Here is a 17,640-nt window from a genome sequence, read left to right as displayed (position 1 = left end):
TTTTATACGGATCCGGGTGATGACAAGTCGCTCGTATCAGTTTAATAGATCTTACTATTTTTTAAAATGTGGTTGGATACATAGCAGTTTATTTTCGGTTTTGGTTTTACAAAAGCTAAACATTCCGAAGCATAGCGAAATGCACCATGTTTGTTCACTGCCGTCTCGTTAAATTACATTTCAATTACCAAATATCTTCACATCACTTACTAAGTGGAGTAGATTTGTGCTGTCTTACTAGTTTTGTAAATGATAATTTTTCGTATTTAAAAAAATGTAATGTCATTTAAATTTTAAAAATTTCTTATAAAAAAATTTTTTAGACATCTAATGATGAGTGAAAAGAAATAACCAGAAACATTTATTTAAAATTTGAAAATCTCTTCACTCATTGAGGGGAATCAATTAATGAAAACATATACATATAGGTATCTCTTCTGCGCACTTTTGTTGTAACCGATCCGATAGTTTTTTTTCCAAACTATTTGGCCAACAACCTTCTGCAAATTCCATCTGGCCAATGAGTCTAAAATGTTGAAAGGCCTATAGTAAAAAAAATTCATTCGTATCTTCACCAAACTTTCCACCCGGTAAGAACAGTAACCGTCCCAAAGGTGCAACCCGGCAACCACAGAAACCACAACAGAAAATTACTACCAACACAAGTTCGTGAACATAGCAAGAGCGCCCCCCATCTATCACACAACTGCAATCCCACCCAGACAATGCGTAGTTCGAACGAACCCTTTTGCTATCTGCTGCTTGCTGTTATGTTTTTGTTTTGAATCACGACCCACGACAACCGACCCGGTCCGGTCCGTCAAAAAGAAGAGCGAGACCCACACCTATACCTACTTACTTATGTATGGGCCTCCCATCAACCCAAAACAACAACATCGTCGTTGGAACGAACCGGCGTTGTTTTTCTTTTACTCGGCACAGTTGGCAGCTCTGCGAGGTGGTCCGTGTAAACACGTGCTACCAACCAAAATCTCTGTTCACTAATACACTAAGAGAGTAAACGACTAGCGCACGACTATCACGGGGGTTGATGTTGTGATGTATGGGGACTTTTTTTTCTTTCTTGTTTCTCGATACTTGGGGAGGGTTTGAACCCCAGCTTTGCTAGTCTTCGTCCAGTCACAGTTGGTGCTCGTTCGTGTCGTGACACACAGCAGAAAAACTTCGTCGCGTTCTGTTTTCGTGTTCTTGTCCCCCCAGAGTTTGTAGCTATACCTAAAACTGCCTGCCTGCCAACTACTGCAACGAACCTTGTTATTGATGGAAATGTCCATCCTTGAAACTTCACGGGCGGATCGCGTGGATTTCTACTTAGCCTAGCGAGTAGCAAAGCCCCTCTAAGCTTAGTAGACACTATTAGCGGTTAGAAGAGTACCTTGTAGTGTCTCTTCGGTGTGTAGTGTCCAAGTTACTGCGTTAATTAGAAGGGCCCCCAATCAATCAATACGGTTTCGGTTAGTGCTGTGAAAAGTTGGGTTTTTCCTTCCCATCAAAGTGGTGTTCCATTTGTATCGAGTGTTTGGAGCAAAAAATTTCCATCGCCATAGGTGCGGAAAATTGTGTTTCCATATATCGAGCGCAGAGAAAATCCTTGAAGATCCACCCAATGAACGGAGCCAGGAGTTTTCCTTCTTTGAAGTGGGTGGAAGGCACCGTTTAGCATTTAACTATGAGTCATCGATTTTGACAATTATTCACGTATGAAGGTGGACAGTCCCAGGACCAAGGGGGACAAATAATGGCTCCAGTTCAAGTCATGAAGCGTTATTGATTACGCGCAATGCCAAACAGTGCCATATTGCGTGTACGTTTCGTGTGCGATGGAAAAATTGTGTGTTGACCAACTTGAGGTTTTCCCTTTTTGAAAAACCAATGGTGAGGGAGAGTGCGGAAGAGTGTAGTGAAAAAATTGATTTTTTCCATGTTTCCTTGCTTCGGCAAGTTGTCTCCTATGCTGCTGCTTAAGAACGACACTGTATGAGCAGGATATCCTGTGTCGGGGCCGGGGCTTTGTACATTCCCAGGAGATTGACAAAACTTGTCAAATTAGCGGGATACACTCTCTGTCTCTCGAGTGATGGCGGCGGCGCACCCGGCTATATTAGTTAATTTTTTTGCCTAATTTAGGGAAGAACATCTCCCATGACGGTTCCGAGTGACAGCCCCAACCTGCCACCCACCCACCAGCCGAAACAGCCTTCAGCCACCAGCAGCGCGCACTAAAATCCACTTCCTAGAGGGGCCCTCACCTAGATTTTGGTCCTTACCAGTACTACTGCTGCTGTGCAGCAGAAGGTTTTATTTATTTTTAACTGTCGAGCGAAACTTTAACCGCAGTGGCCGAGTTTCAGGCTTCAACAAACGTTTCGAAGGTTCAACCTTACGATTTTCCAGAACAATCTTAACCTAATCTTCATCATTTTTTACTTTATCATTCCAAAACGTTTATTGAAATGCTTAATTTTATCTCAAGGCTTATTTGTGTTACAGTTAACCCTTTCCTTCCCACGAGGTTTTTCACGTTTTAAAAATAGAAATATTGATTAACAACTAAAGTTCTAGAACAAAAGATACATTATTTTAGTCTACTTTTAAGATCCAGTTGATAAATTTGGGTTTTGAGGTGGATCATATATGCTCCATTGGGAAGATAACAACACAGAGGGTGCGAATGAAAAATAAGAAATAACGGCCAAAATACAGGGAATTTCATCACTTTTTTGATCACAAACTAAAAAGATCCTATTTTGTGAAATATTTCTTGGGTATATCCAGCCCTCAAAAGTCAAACTATTGAAATTTTTGAAACTTTCAGTTTTGCCTTGAACAATGGCCGCCATGACACTTTTCGCCAGAGAAACAAAACATTCCATTTTTTCGTAAAAAATCACGATCTTTTGCAAATATTTTGAGACATGTGGTCATTTCAGTAGATGAAATACTTATCCTGAAGAGAAAAAATTTTTGACGGAATGATTTTCATGAGTATTGATAAAAAACTTAGCAAGATGAAAAGTACCTTTTGTTCCCAGTGTATCACCTGTGATCCACTTTACTTACTCGAAAATTTATATGTTTTAGTGGAAATCTAAGCAAACCATCATTTGATTTTGCTTACAAAAGCAATTTTCTGCACGTCAGTATTTTTATTTGAGGATAATTATGAAAACTTGTGAAGTTATTAAACATCAAATGACGACTTGATTTTAATTTTTAAAAAATCCAACTTTTGCGCAGCTTTCGATCTGCCGAGCAAAAACTAGTGAATCGATTTTCTTAAAATTTTGTACAATGATTCTTTATTCGTACTTGCACATTCGATGAGAAAATGGTGTTGATCCAAAGCGCCCAGTTCAAATGCGAGCTATGCGAAGTTGTGGATCACCTGTGCTACCATGGGAAGGAAAGGGTTAACTGTAAAATTTCCTGTTTTCTGTTTATTTTTATGAAGAGAAAGATGTGATAGGTAGCAAAGCCTTCAAAAATGTCAATGCTCAGACTTTAAGTTTCCAAGTTGATTAATTTTTTAAAAACTAAATGTCTAAGTAAGGGTCAATTTACTTGGATCATAATTATTTCTCAACCGATTTTTACCAAATTGATTATTTTGGAAACCTCTTAATGTAACTCAAATATGCTTTTCTGGAATTATTCACCTACAACACTTCAGTTTTCCGTTATCCAAAGTCTAAGAAAAAAATCCGATAAACATACTTTGGAAAAATACTGTATATCAGCTACAGAATGCTCAAAAAAATTTATTTAGTGTCCAAGAAGGCTGAAGTTAGAAGCTATACGTTGCACATAAGGATATATATTTTTGGGGATTTTTAAGATCATGACCAGAAAAAAGGTAAAAAAGTGATGTAAAACCCGTACTTTTCAATCAATAGAATCGTCAAAATTGTTAAAGTTACTAATATTCCCGCGCCGATCCTCGGGTGTATAGGGTCGTGGTAAATGACCTCCACTGTTGACGGTCCGGAACCAGCGTCTTCACTTGATCCCAATCAAGACTCTCGTCGACAGTTCGGATTTCGGCGGCTTGGCTTTGCCGCCACGAGTTTCTGGGCCTGGGCGAATTTCGTTCTCATCTCTTCGCGCTTCTCTTTGATGACACCGGCGATGTAGTTCCTCATTTGAGATCCAATTGCCAGGCCACCAAGCACGGATGATGTTCCGCAGGAAGCGATTCACCAAAACCTGCAATTTTCGCGTTGTCACCGCATATGTGCACAAAGTTTCACACCCGTACAACAATACGGATTTGACGTTTGAGTAGAAAAGTCGGATTTTTGTTTGTAGAGAGATCTGGCGTAACCGCCACAAAGCCACACCAGATAAATTTTTAAAAGGGGATTGGACAGTTGACGTTATTTTGCACATTTTTGCAATTTTAGATTGTCGAAATAGGAAACAAAGATTTTTTGACGAATTTTCAAAGGGAGTTGTTTTTTTAACTATTTGTCAATTTGCAATTTCTCAGATTTTCTTGCACTTAAATTCAATTTTGCACTGAATTTTGAGTATATTTTTTCAAGATTAACGCGTGTTTGAAAAAAATATTTGAGTCACATAACGAGGTTTCCAAAACTATAAATTTTGTCAAAATCGGTTTGAAAACAAGAGAGATATGTATATTGATTTTAGTCAAGAGTGTCAAATTGAGACTTCTGGGACTGTAACGGGTTAAAATTTCAGGGAAGGATGAGGGTTAAACAACGCCTAAAATAGTTTTTGGTAGTGTTTTGGTCGAATAAAAAAACATGTCATCTGTAAGGAAAGCATCTTTATCACAATTTAGTCCAAAAATATGTACTTTTGTATCTTCCATACAATTTGTATAGGTAGATACATTATTTGATCCCTGCGATGAAGTATTCCTAAGCCATATCTTGTTACCAAAATCTCTTACAGAGATCTTCTTGAAAACTCCGCCAAATAAACCTGATCAGAAGAGAAAAACAAAATCAATTCAAGATGAGATATTTTGATAATCAATTTTTTCCAATCAAAATGAGATATAATTTAGTAATCTACGATGTAAAAATTTCTCAAAAGTCTGTAAATTAAAGATTCTATTGAGAATAGAGTAGAGAAGGAATGTAGTGATGAGATGAAGGATAAGCAGAAATTAAATAAAATTTGTAGGATGGAGAATAAAGATGTGGAACGTGGAATAAAAATTAAGGACATTTGTTAAAAAAAGAACGAATTGTTCAAAAGGAGAGAAAAAAAGCAAAAGTCGACGCGTAAAAAAGTTTTGAATGAGAATAGAGGTGAGAAGGAATGTAGGGATGAGATGAAGAATATGCAGAAAATAAATCAAATTTAATAAAAAAATAAAATAAAAAATAAAAAATAATAGTTGTGTTCGGCAACACTGAAGATAAATAAAATGAAATAAATAACTATGGCAACGTTTGCTATTTTGGCAACACTAGGCAAACAAACAAAACAAAGTCAGTCATTGATCTATTCTTGTGAGCGACAGACGTGTAGAAGTGAATCTCTGAATTGAGATTCGTAAAATCACGACACGGGGGTCACAATTGGGAGCATTACAATTAATAGTTTTAACGATTTTAACTCAAATAATCCACAGTTATAAAGCAAAGACATATATTTATTGCACGTTAGGCTAGTAAGCAATCATATTTGTCGGAGGAATTCCAAAGGTGCACGTTAAAGAATGGCTGCAATCTTGCGAAACCCAGTCAACTACGTCTTAGTAGACTGAGTCGAGTTGGGGTCATTTTTGAGTTTCTCAAACCCTGGGGTCTCAAAAACTTCGTTTTGGTCCAAAGTTCACCCATGATTTTATACAGAATTTCTAAGTAACGTTTGAATGAGTAAATTTGAACTTATAGATTTGTAAGGGAAAATTCATTATTTTGTACTGAAAAATCAACATCATTTATGTTTCTTCGGTAGAATCGAGCCAGCTGATGATTTTTGTGCCAATTTATAAATATCCTAAAGGAAATTTTCCGCTGAACAACTTTGTTGAAGGCCATAACTTCGTATCTTATTGGGCAAAAAAGTGATTAGCTGTTTAACAGGGGTATGTCATTTCGCATTGATAAACAATAAATTCAATTGACTTCACTGCTGGGTGCCTAGCGAGGTATTGCATGACTACTTTTCATGCAATACTCCGCGGCCAAATCGACACAGTGCAATGCCTTAAGGGTCAAGATTGGGTACATTTACCCTTCTAGATGACACGGCTTTGCCACACCTTTCCCTTTAAAAAAAAAATTTCTACACAATTTGCTAGTTATTTGCCGATATAAGCTGATTGGCAAATATTTGAAATTGAAGCTGAGCTTCGGTTCGAACATTCGAGTTCCAATGTCGTATTCATAAAGTTTATGATTTTTTAACCTAATTTCAAATTGCATTTTTTTCACTCATGAGCCCATGCACAATGGGGAAACAAGTGTATAAACCGCGAAGAAATTCAATATCTTCCTTCCTACATGAACCAAATGTGTGGAAATATACTTTCCATTAGTGAAAATTTCTGGAAAATCAAGCTAACGAAAAAAATTGCCTTTTCAACTCCTAATTCCCTTTTATTTTGAAAACAATTGAAAACAAAAAAGGTACCTATTCCTGTGACGATCGCCTAAACTGTAATAAATTCTGGAAAGTTATCATGCAAAAGCAAAAAACGTGAGGAATCGAATGGTCAACACCGCTTCCTGATTAACAGACTCTGAACGCCTCATTTTGCCCGATTTCCACTATTTTTTGGGGTGTAAAAGTGTAATTCCGAATGCAGTAATTTACGTTGGAACAAAAAAGTCATATAAACCATACTTATTTGTGTAAAAATGGCAGCTGAATCGATTGGTGTACTCAAATTAGCAATGATTTGGACTAGTAAATTAAGAACAAAAATAGACATATCTCGTGTGATTTTTTTTTTTTGAGGAATCGAATGAAGACTGTTTAAGCCACACATGGTTCGGAAAATTGAGTTAATGCTGATTTTACCCTATTTTTCAATTGAATATGAAAAACGTAAGTTTGGACTATAATTTTTTTTAACTGAGTGAAACTAATCTTATGTTTTTTATTTTGAGGAATCGAATGAAGGCTGTTGAGCCACCCGTAAGCTTCAAAAAATTGAGTTATGGCTGTTTTTAACCCCGATTCCCCTACATTTTTTTTTCGAGGAATCGAATGAAAGCTGTTTGAGCCACCGCACGCATCAGAAACTGGAGAAATGGCCTCGTTACCCCCAATTTCACAACTTTTTTTTAAATATCAAATGAAAAGCTTGTTCGGACTAGAAGATTTTGGAGCAAATGAGACCTATCTAGTGTGTGTTTTTGTTTTTTTTTTTTTTTTGAGGAAACGATTGAAGGCTATTTGTGCCACCACACGCATCGTAAAATTGAGTTATGGCTGTTTCAACCTCAACTCCCCTACATTTTTTTAGATATTCAGGAAAGCATGATCGGACTTGAAAATTTTGACCCAAACGGGACCTATCTTATATGATTTTTCTCGAGAAATCAGATGAAGACTGTTTGAGCCACTACACGCTTCGTAATTTGAAGTTGTGGCTAAATTTACCACGATTTTCCTATCATTTTCAATTCGATTTCTCGGAAATAGTCACACACGATAGGTTAAAAATTTTTTGAATTAATTTCAGCCCGAACATGTTTTTTTCTGAATTAATTAAAAAATGTAGAGGAATTGAGGGTAAAAACCGCCAGAGCTCTATATGCCACAGCTTCATTCGATTCCTCACATAACATAAGTTTCATTTGGTTTAATATTACCAAGTCCGAACATGTTCTTCTGCAATATTTACAAAACTTAAGGGGGGTTGAGGTGAAAACAGCTGTAATTCCTTTTTTTCCGCCTTCATTTGTTTCCTCCGAAAAAAAATCCCACATGGATAGGTCTCATTTTGTGTAAAATTTTCCAGTATGAACAAGCTTTTTCTGAACTATATTAAAAATGTTGGAAAATTTGGGGTAGCACGGTCATTACTTCAGTTTCCGGCACGAGCAAAGGCTCAAAAAAAAAACAAACAAGATAAGTATCATTTGGTTAAAAATGATCAAGTCCAAACATGCGTTTTTCTGAATTAATTGAAAAATGTTGGGAAATTGAGGGTAAAAACAGATATAACTTTATTTTCCGATGCGTGCGGGGGCTCAAATAGCCTTCATTCGATTTCTTGAAAAAAAATCACACAAGATAGATCTCATCTGGTAAAAAAAATTAAGTCCGAACTTAAGTTTTATATAATTAATTGAAAAATATAGGGGAATCAAGGGTAAAATCAGCCATAATTTCATTTTCCGAAGCGTTTGGTAGCTTGAACAGCCTTTAAGTAATTGATAAAAAAAATCCCACAAGATAGGCCTATTTTTATTCCAAATTTTCTGGTCCAAATCAGTGTTTTTCGGGATTGTTTACAAAACATAGGGAAATTAGGGATTAAAGGCACTCGTGCGTCTACTTAAGCTATGGTCAATCGATTTTCCAGAAATTTTCACAAAAAAAAATATATTTCATAGATTTAGCACATGTTTTTAGGCGGGAAGATATTGAATTTGAATTGTACATATTTTTTCTATGGTGTACATTTTTTTCCTATGGTTGCAATGTGACTTTTAATGAACTTTCTCAATATAGAAATAAATTTTGAATATTTTTGTAGATGGCCATTGATCTTTGATTCTTAGATGTTTTGCAGATGTTTTCATGTACTGTTGTATGATATTAACCAAAGTAATGGTAACGGTTTTAGCTTCTCCATACTTTTTTTTTTGAAGAATATCAACACAAAAATTCAATTAACTTGTGCCACATTATTGAAATTCGTCAATCGTTAGAAGATGTTCAAACAAAAAAGTACAATCCAGTCCTTCTAACAAACCCGGGTTTCAAATTCTAGTCTAAAAAGTTCAAATTTGTTAGCTGTAAACTACGTTTTAGCACATAAGTCCGAAATTGCGACAATTACCTGATAGTATATTGATTAATGTCTAGTTTAACATCCGAACCGCATGGTTTTCCGATGATTTGCTATCTTTCATCGGAATCCCTTATTTGAAAAGCAACGCGATGGCAAAGCCGATCATCAACACTGCTAAATGCTTCCATTCAGCTTTTCCCGGTTCATTTTTTTCTCTTGCTGCTAAAAATTTCCATCTGCAACCTTAAAACCTCAATAAATCACCAGTAATTAAATATCTTTCCATTTATGACCGGGGATCGGTGCCAGAGTCAGCTGTTTGATCCGCATCTCCGGCTGTAGTGTATTTTGTACACATTTATAGTACAGTACCGACTAATATGGGTTTTGGACTGAGGCGTATCATCATCTGACATCTCATCAGCATCATCACAAAAAAAAGTTTCCGACCCCGCCGGCAGCCCACAACATAGTTGACGACGCACGAACAACAACATCTCCATAGTCCACAGTTAGTCCATAGTAGCTCCAGTGTGTCGCCAACGATGCAACGAAGCGTGAACGCAGCAAAATTAATTACCCTCCCCCGCAACAAAAAAAAAACATCAGCGACAACATTCTATCGAAATGACCCTTAGGATAGTTCAAGTTTTAGTGCTACCTATAAGAATATTTGGCAATTTTTTTGTATTAGAAATTTATAAATTATTATAAAGCTATTCAAAGTTGGGCTAAAAATTTCCGACTTTTTAACTGATTCAAACTTTTAAAATATAAAACTTCGAACCACTCTAACAAATCATTCTCGATAGGGTATTGGCGACGACGTTGATGGCTTGTTTTGCTGTTGATAGAACAAACCACTCGTAGCTTCATCGACTGGCATATGCTACTCACTTACAGTCACTTGCAGTTTTCCTAGGAATAAGTACCGAGGTACTCTATCCATTGAAAGAGTTGTAATAGCAACGCTCTCTCGTTGGATTGAAACGATGGATGGGTGAATTCCCTACTGGGATTGCACTTAGCCGTCGATCGACAGAATTGAATTAAAATAATAACATCTGGTCTAATTGCACCCAACTTACGCGCGCTGCCTTTTGAGTTGAGTGAATTGTGGACCTTCTCAATCGAGATTCCCATTTAACTTACCTCGTTTTCCATATCCTTTACCATCATATTATTGAGTATTTCCTAGAAGGACGTGCTTGAAGTGAAAATATATGAGTGAATGTGATTGCTTATCGCTAAGATTTTCTTGATAATTTTGGAATTTTATCAGCTTCTCAGTCTATTAGACAGTGAACACGATTATAGCTTTAACGTCCGACGTTTCAGTGATTTATTTAACCTTTATCAAGGATTCTTTAAGGGTTATTAATTTGTTTAGTATTTGTTTAGTAGGGGATACAAATGATGGAGAAAATATGAAAGTTTAAATTACTTACAAAAACGGTGTATTCTTGTCTGATTTGAGTTTTTCAAAATGGTGAAACTGTCATTTTCGGTGAAGAACATCGGCTTTGTGTTGTTGAAAGTATATGGGATATTTGTGATTAGCTAACTTGTACTTACATATAAATTGATAGATTACTTACAATAATCTTTCAATCGAGCATCTTCTTTGAAGTTTCTTGAAATGTGTCACATTATCCAGCAACACAAAACAGTAAATAAAAAAACAGATATAGGTAATTTTAGTACAACATATTATGCAATATTCCACACAAACACTACGCCGCACACTGGGGAAAAAGATGCAAAAAGGTGATCAAAATTGATTACGCCAAAACGGAGCATTTTAGACTAATAGAGTCTACGGAACATTATACCTACATTTAAAGCACTTTAAAATGAGCTTTTGTTAAAAATGATTCAATCACCTAGCAGTGAGAAAGAAAAATTGTATTTTGTAATTTTCATTTTAGAGCAATTGGCAAGTTTAAGGATTGTAAAAAGTGTAGCAATTTTGTTGAAGACGTCAATATCGTAGAAGCTTACCCAAAAAAGTTAGAAGGGTTCAATATAAAAACATATTTTTTATTCAAAATTTTCAGTTATTTAATGATATCTTTTCAGGTTGAGCTTATTAAAGCAAAATATGTTTGAAGGAGTTTTGAGTCACTCAAAATCTAACAGTTTCTTCAAATGTTTAAGTCACCGTTGTTGTTATCTTCTCGTTTTTGGATTGATTTTTTTTTCGGTGATTCAATGATTTAAACGCCGTGTAGTTTACGTTTCGGTTTACTTATTTTATTTCAACCATCTTCAGAACTATTTTTTATAAAAAATAAACGGAAAAAAGTTAATTAAATACTTGAAACTTTCTAATCTTTCTTATCTACTTTCTTTCGCTTACACTAGTTCTGAAGATGGTTGAAATAAAATATGTAAACCGAAACGTAAACTACACGGCAGTTAAATCATTGAATCACCGAAAAAAATCAATCCAAAAAGGAGAAGAATCTAACAGTTTTGTGGAACACACTTAATAAAAATATTCAGACTGAAACGAGTAAGTGGGAAAAGCTAAAAAAAATACCTTTTTTCGAACACCTGTATCTTTTTAGTTCGGATGAGTTCGGTTCCTTTTTTGGTTGCATTGGAATTAAGCAGTTTTTACCATTATAAAAACATGGAGTTTACCAACTTGAGTTGTTTATTTTGTCGCTTTATAAATGATTAAAGTTAGCTATTTCCAAGGAATCAAGAGGACCTCTTTTTGCGTTCAAAATAAGATAACCGAAAAACAATCTCGTCAAATATATTGTTATCTAAACGAAAAGATAGACTGTAAGATTCGTTAATGGAGGCTTAAAAATCGTCAAACGCGAGCTAGAAAATGATATGGCTCAAATTTTTAACAAAATAAAAACGATTGCTAAATAAACTTGAAACTTGTCCTTTAAAATTCTTGAAAAATGCTAACACAGCCACAACCATTTTCAAAATAAACAGTACCGTTCAATTTTGAAGTGCCTGTTAAAATATTGAACAAAAAAAAATTAAAATAAATTGTTCAGTTAGTTCCTTGTGCAAAAACATTATTGTAAAAAATCTGTCAAATTACTTAAGTACAAACTAGCTCATCAGCTAGTCGCGAAGTCTTCCTCAAATTGAATTTACTCAGAAATTTTTTTTTTCCGGGATTAATTGTTAATTATCATAGAATACAAGTTCATACTAAACAAAAAATAATTCTACTTCAGCAAGTTGATTGACAAATGATTTCTTTACTAGTTTGCATTTGCCCTATTATTTTTCAGATGGTTAACTATGTTCTTGCATTCTAGCAAATATTGGTTAAACATAATGGAGTTTTTTTTTTCAGATAACATTTTTTCCTTATTCCACTTCCACTTTGAAATTCAAAATCTTTGAAAGCGGTTCGTAAAATCAAACGAAAATCGAAAATCCGATAGGCAACAGATTATCACAGGCATTTCTTTGATTGTTGGTAAAGTCATTATTTTTTTCTGAATATGAGGAAGAATGACCTTTATAGGATAAATTCCTATAAAAAAAGAGAGAAAAACATATTTTTTCTATTTAAGCAAAGAAAAGGTTGTATGATGAATATGCTTAAATTATTTTATAAAATTCGGAATAAGGCAAGTTCTGTCAGCCCTTAAATGCATTTACAAAAAAAAACCTGTTACATGTGAAATATTTTTGTAAAGACTGGGTTAACGACTTTTTATCTTATCGACTTGACTCAGCATAAAAAACTTCGATAAAAACTCTAAATTCACGACAAACACAACATTTGTGAAGATTATCTACGATGCTATTTTCAGAATTATCATTGAAATATCATGCCAAACATTGATAAATTGTGTCATTTTACTGAAAAACTTGCATTCCATGTCACCAAAGTCATAATGATTTCATAATGTGTTTCATTTAGAAAGCATATCAAAAAGGTATCAAAATAAAATTTAAAATTATTCATTAAATTGGGAAACAAAAACTCTAGAATCAAGTCTGGAACTGTGTCGAAAATCGCCTAAAAACCTGTGAATTTATGATTTTTCTAGTTTTTTTGAGGTTATGTAATGGCTTTTCGGTCTTATCGATAAAGTATTAAAACACTTTTATTTGTGCTTCATCCAACGTTTCAAATCTTTTTGACAACCTTGGCTCGAAATCTCAAAGCATAGATCTTATACGAATTTTCAAATTGAAAAACAGTTTTTTCGCAGTTGGTAGGGAAAAATCGGGTTTGTACGAGTACAAAAAAGAAATCATAAAAAAAGCTTCTCGAAAATATGCACTGAGAAAAAGATTTTGAGTCAATGAATTTCTACATCGATTAAACGTAGAACGCTAAGAAGACAGTGATTTATTTTTACGAACCATATGAATGATGTTTCTGTTTTTAAGAACGAATATTCATGAAAACGTTCAAAGCGATTAGAAAATTTTCATTATTTAAAAATGATCAAGATTTAAAAAAAACAGTGTTGAATTTTTATTCTTTTGAACACTTATTCTCTTTCTCTAGACACGAACGCCAAAAACGTGGTAAAGTGTCTATTATTATTATTATTATTATTATTATTATTAAACTAAATCTCCTTTATTTTTTCAAGTTTTGTTTTGAAAACTTTCGTTTTCATAAAAATGATGATAATGCTTCTAATAAAATCAACCTGCTCATTTTCACACTCTTTCATTTCTTCAAACTTTCTATCCGTCTATAAAATTTCAAAATCTTAAGATGTTTTCACTAAAAAGGACATCACTTTTCACCGATAAAGCCGATTAATTAAGAAACAAATATAAAACAACGGTGAATAATCTCTTTATAGAAATAACGAAAAGCTTTGCCTACTATTAATGAATGTTATTTAGAGTGCGGCTCACCGAAAAGATCAAAAATTAAAATTGGCCCGTGTTGACTCAAAAGGTTGCTCACCTCTGATTTAGATAAACACCAAAAATACATTTTTACGTTCTTAAGTGTTGATAGAATACAACTAAAAAAACCTAATTTTTAAAAACTTGAGGTACTCAAAATTGAAAAAAAAACAAATACAAACAAAAGAATAAAAACGACAAAAAATAACTAAAAAATAATGAAAGACGACAAAAATGGCAAAATTGACAAAAAAAAAATCATTGTAAACAAAACAAGAAAAGCGCTTAATTTTAAAGAGATGATAAGAAAATTTAAAAATGCCTTAAAATGGTCAAAAATTAAGTTAATGATAGTAATCATAGTTTTTTTTGTAGAAATATGTGAAAAAGCTGGGGAAAAAAACCGGTCGGTTTTGGAAAAATTTGATTTTGACAACACAAAATGTTTGGCCGTGTTGCCATAATCGAACGGAGTCTGTAGTTCCGACCGACAACACAAAGCCGATGTTCTTCACCCAAAATGGCAGTATGTAAAACCATTTTTAAAAATTAAAATCAGACGAGAAAACACTTTTTTTGTAAGTAATTTTTACTTTAAAAGTTTTTAAGAAAAAACCTTTTTTTGTAAGTAATTTCAGCTTTAATATTTTTTCCAACAATTATTCCACACACTAAACAAATAGAAAAAAAACCCTAATAATATCCTTGATAAAGGTGAAATAAATCACCGAAACGTTGGACGTAAAAACTATAATCGTTTTCACTGCCTAGAAGAATAAGAAGCCGCTAAAAATACAACTTGAATAAAAATTTCACAGTCGAAAGCAAAAAACAGGAATTTTATTTTTGCAAATTTCTGTTTCGGAAATTGTTTGTCTTGTTTCTCAACTGATTTGTTTTTTTTTTTTGTTTCATTTTGATCCCCTCACTTTTCTATTATTTCCTGGGATTTATATAAGACGAAATTAAAACTGCTGTTTTTTACGTTTCGACCTACTGAATTCGAGCCATCTTCAGATGAGCAGGTTCAAAGCATCTCAAACATCATTTCAATATACTGAAGAACTGAGGATTTTAGAGACCAAGTATGTTACATATATGAAAATGATAATCAAATAACCGAGAAAAAATTAAAATTTGATTAAAAAAAACCGGTTGATTGGGAAATGAGATATGACGAAGCAAAGACAAAATTGGATGTCCTTGTTTAGAGTAAGGTTTTTCCACCGGATCCGGTATAGAGGTCAAAATGTTCGTCAGACACCCACATATTTATGCATCGTCGGATGGATGTATTCTTGACAATTCTAAAAATCAACGAAGCACTTGAATACTGCAAAGCTGTCAGTTTAAAGTAGATAGAAAATAATTAATTTTACAATATTTTCCTAAAAATACTTTTAAAAAATATTTCTAATGCACACCAAGGAATATTTAAATAAGGTGGTGCCGAGAGCCATATTTGATTTCTTTTTTGTGACGTCTCAAAAACGATTATTTCGATAATTTATATGAGAATGGTAGAAATTTCAAAGAAAAAAACCTTTTAGAACGAAAATGAATTCCAATTTCTCTTTGATTATGTTTGAAGGCCTCTATTTCACTATGTTATAAAGGTTTTTGTCCTTTGAAGATTGCATTATGTTTTTTTTTCTCATTTAATTGATGAATACAATTTCGCTTTGAGGCTAAAACGTGAAAAAAAAACAGCTTTAAAAAGGTCTAGCTGGTAGATATTGAGTATTCAACTAATTGTCAAGATTTTAATCCAACCAGTTTACCATATACAATTTTTATGTAGAACAATCAACATAAATAAATGATTGTTAACTTAATTTACTAAAATGTCAATAAAATATTGTGGTTTTGTATAAAAAATTTGAGTATTGATCAATTTTTTGTAATGAGGAGCTTAAACTGTACTGACTTGAACATTTTCTTGAAAGACTTTGAAATAATTTTAAAGTTTTGCAAATTTCAGTGGGAAAAATCCACCATTTTTCTAACTTTGATGGTCTATTTGATATAACAGATTATTCGAAAATGCAACATTTTTTAAACCGATCTTGAAGAGCAAGAATCCTTCTACAATAACATGTTTTCAAAATGGAAAATTTCCAGCCGATTCTTCGAATTATCAAAGAAAAAGATAAGTTTCCTAGCTAATTACCAGATTTTTCGGCACTACCTCCTTAAAATATTCCTTGAATGCACACTGTCTCGAAATTCACAACTTTTTTGCCGCGTGTTTTCCTAACGGTCGTCTCTCAATAGGGGAGAAATTGAGAAATTTTTTTTCAAATTATCATCATATCTTTTTGGAAACATTTTGCAGATCTCCGACTTTTGCGTTTTCTGACAGCGTGTGATAGATCGATACATGAACCCGCATATGAACTAGAAGCGTTTTCGTGTGACTAAAAAATTTATTACATTTTGAAAGTTCAAGTAGACTTGATCCCTTGATCAGGGTGCCCTAAGCTTGGCAAAAATCATGCAAAATCTAAAGATAAAAGTTCCGATAACTTTTTTGGCCATCTTAGTTTTCATTTCACAGTCTATTAGTGTCACACAAAAATAATTCTAAAAGTTTGTTTACTACCCTATTTCATTGCAAACTTAAAGGCGCAATTTTCTTATTTTAAGTTAAAAGCATTTTTTTGAGTCCTCTGTTGAAATTATTGGATAAATATAAATCATTGGGTAAATAATTAAAAAAAATCGTGCTTAGTAATGATCAACATCCATTCAGAAGAAAAATATATTTTTTTTGGGACCTATAACATACATTTTGGAAAACTTTTTCTTAAAAAAAAGATAGTTTACTATTGCTTCGAATATATGGCCTTTAGAAGTTCATATTATACTCTACTAACGATTGATATATTAGAATGAATATTTCTATTATAACTTTTTCGTGTAGGAAACATTTTAAAATGAAGAAAAAAGTGCAATAACGACGGACCAAATTTCAAATCCTTCTTTTGTCACTCGGAGTTCCGACATCCCGAGGAGAGGGAGGATAATAAAAAATAATGCAACAAACAAATAATCAAGGATACAAAAGGTGATGAAACTTCCAACTTTCACAATTTGTTTTTTGCTTTTGTAATCATTTGGAAAATTGTTAAATTTTACGAAATTTCCTTCGTGTTTTTTGGAAATTTCAAAGGACGGGGAGGGGGGGTTGACAAAAGAAGAAATTGATATTTGTTCCGGCCGAAATAAAAAAAAATTCTAAATTTTTTGTTCTATTTGGCAATTTTTTATCTATACATTTTATCTATATCAGACATTCCAGTTTCGAGATATAGCTGAGGAATCAAGTATCCCCAAGGATCAAGTATCCTCATTCTCCCCTATTTTAAATCGACGTCAAGTTTGCTATTTTTAGCGTACATCTCAAACAAGGTAGAAATCTCGCACAAAATTGAAACAACGTGGGTACATTCCGCAAGTTGGGCCAAAAGTAAGCAGCAGTTGTATATGACTCTTTTCCGATATGGGGCTGCTAAAAATACCTTTTCCAGGAACAATTTTGCACCTTCAATCCTTGGAAAGAAAGTCTCCTATATTAGGTTTTCCCTGTGACTTTCCTTAGCTTTTTAATTGGAGTATCAGGATGCTCCGGGCATCGATTGCGAGCAATTGGTGCTAGCGTGTCAAAGATAAAAATGGAAGGTATCTTTTAATTGCTGCTGAAAACATCTATTTTTGGCAGAGTCCTATCGATCGGAGGAGCTAGCGAGATAAAAAGGAACGAAATTTGAGGAATTGAGTTCTAAAATTTATTGTTGTTTTTCTACGAACTG

The 17,640-nt window shown here is 33.8% G+C and overlaps 1 protein-coding gene across 1 annotated transcript in view; it reads left to right on the top strand.

Moving 5' to 3' along the window:
* The first annotated feature begins 1,151 nt into the window (after positions 1 to 1,151).
* LOC129753772 (uncharacterized) overlaps positions 1,152 to 17,640 on the top strand; it is a 31,597-nt gene continuing 15,108 nt past the window's right edge. Inside the window, exon 1 of the mRNA XM_055749620.1 lies at positions 1,152 to 1,568. The gene's annotated coding sequence lies outside the window, so the exon portion shown is untranslated. The remainder of the gene's footprint in view (positions 1,569 to 17,640) is intronic.

This window comes from Uranotaenia lowii, chromosome 3 (genome assembly GCF_029784155.1).
Source record: "Uranotaenia lowii strain MFRU-FL chromosome 3, ASM2978415v1, whole genome shotgun sequence".
Taxonomy (NCBI): domain Eukaryota; kingdom Metazoa; phylum Arthropoda; class Insecta; order Diptera; family Culicidae; genus Uranotaenia; species Uranotaenia lowii.
The sequence above is the reverse complement of the archived record's forward strand: the minus strand, read 5'-3'. Positions and strand labels throughout refer to the sequence as shown.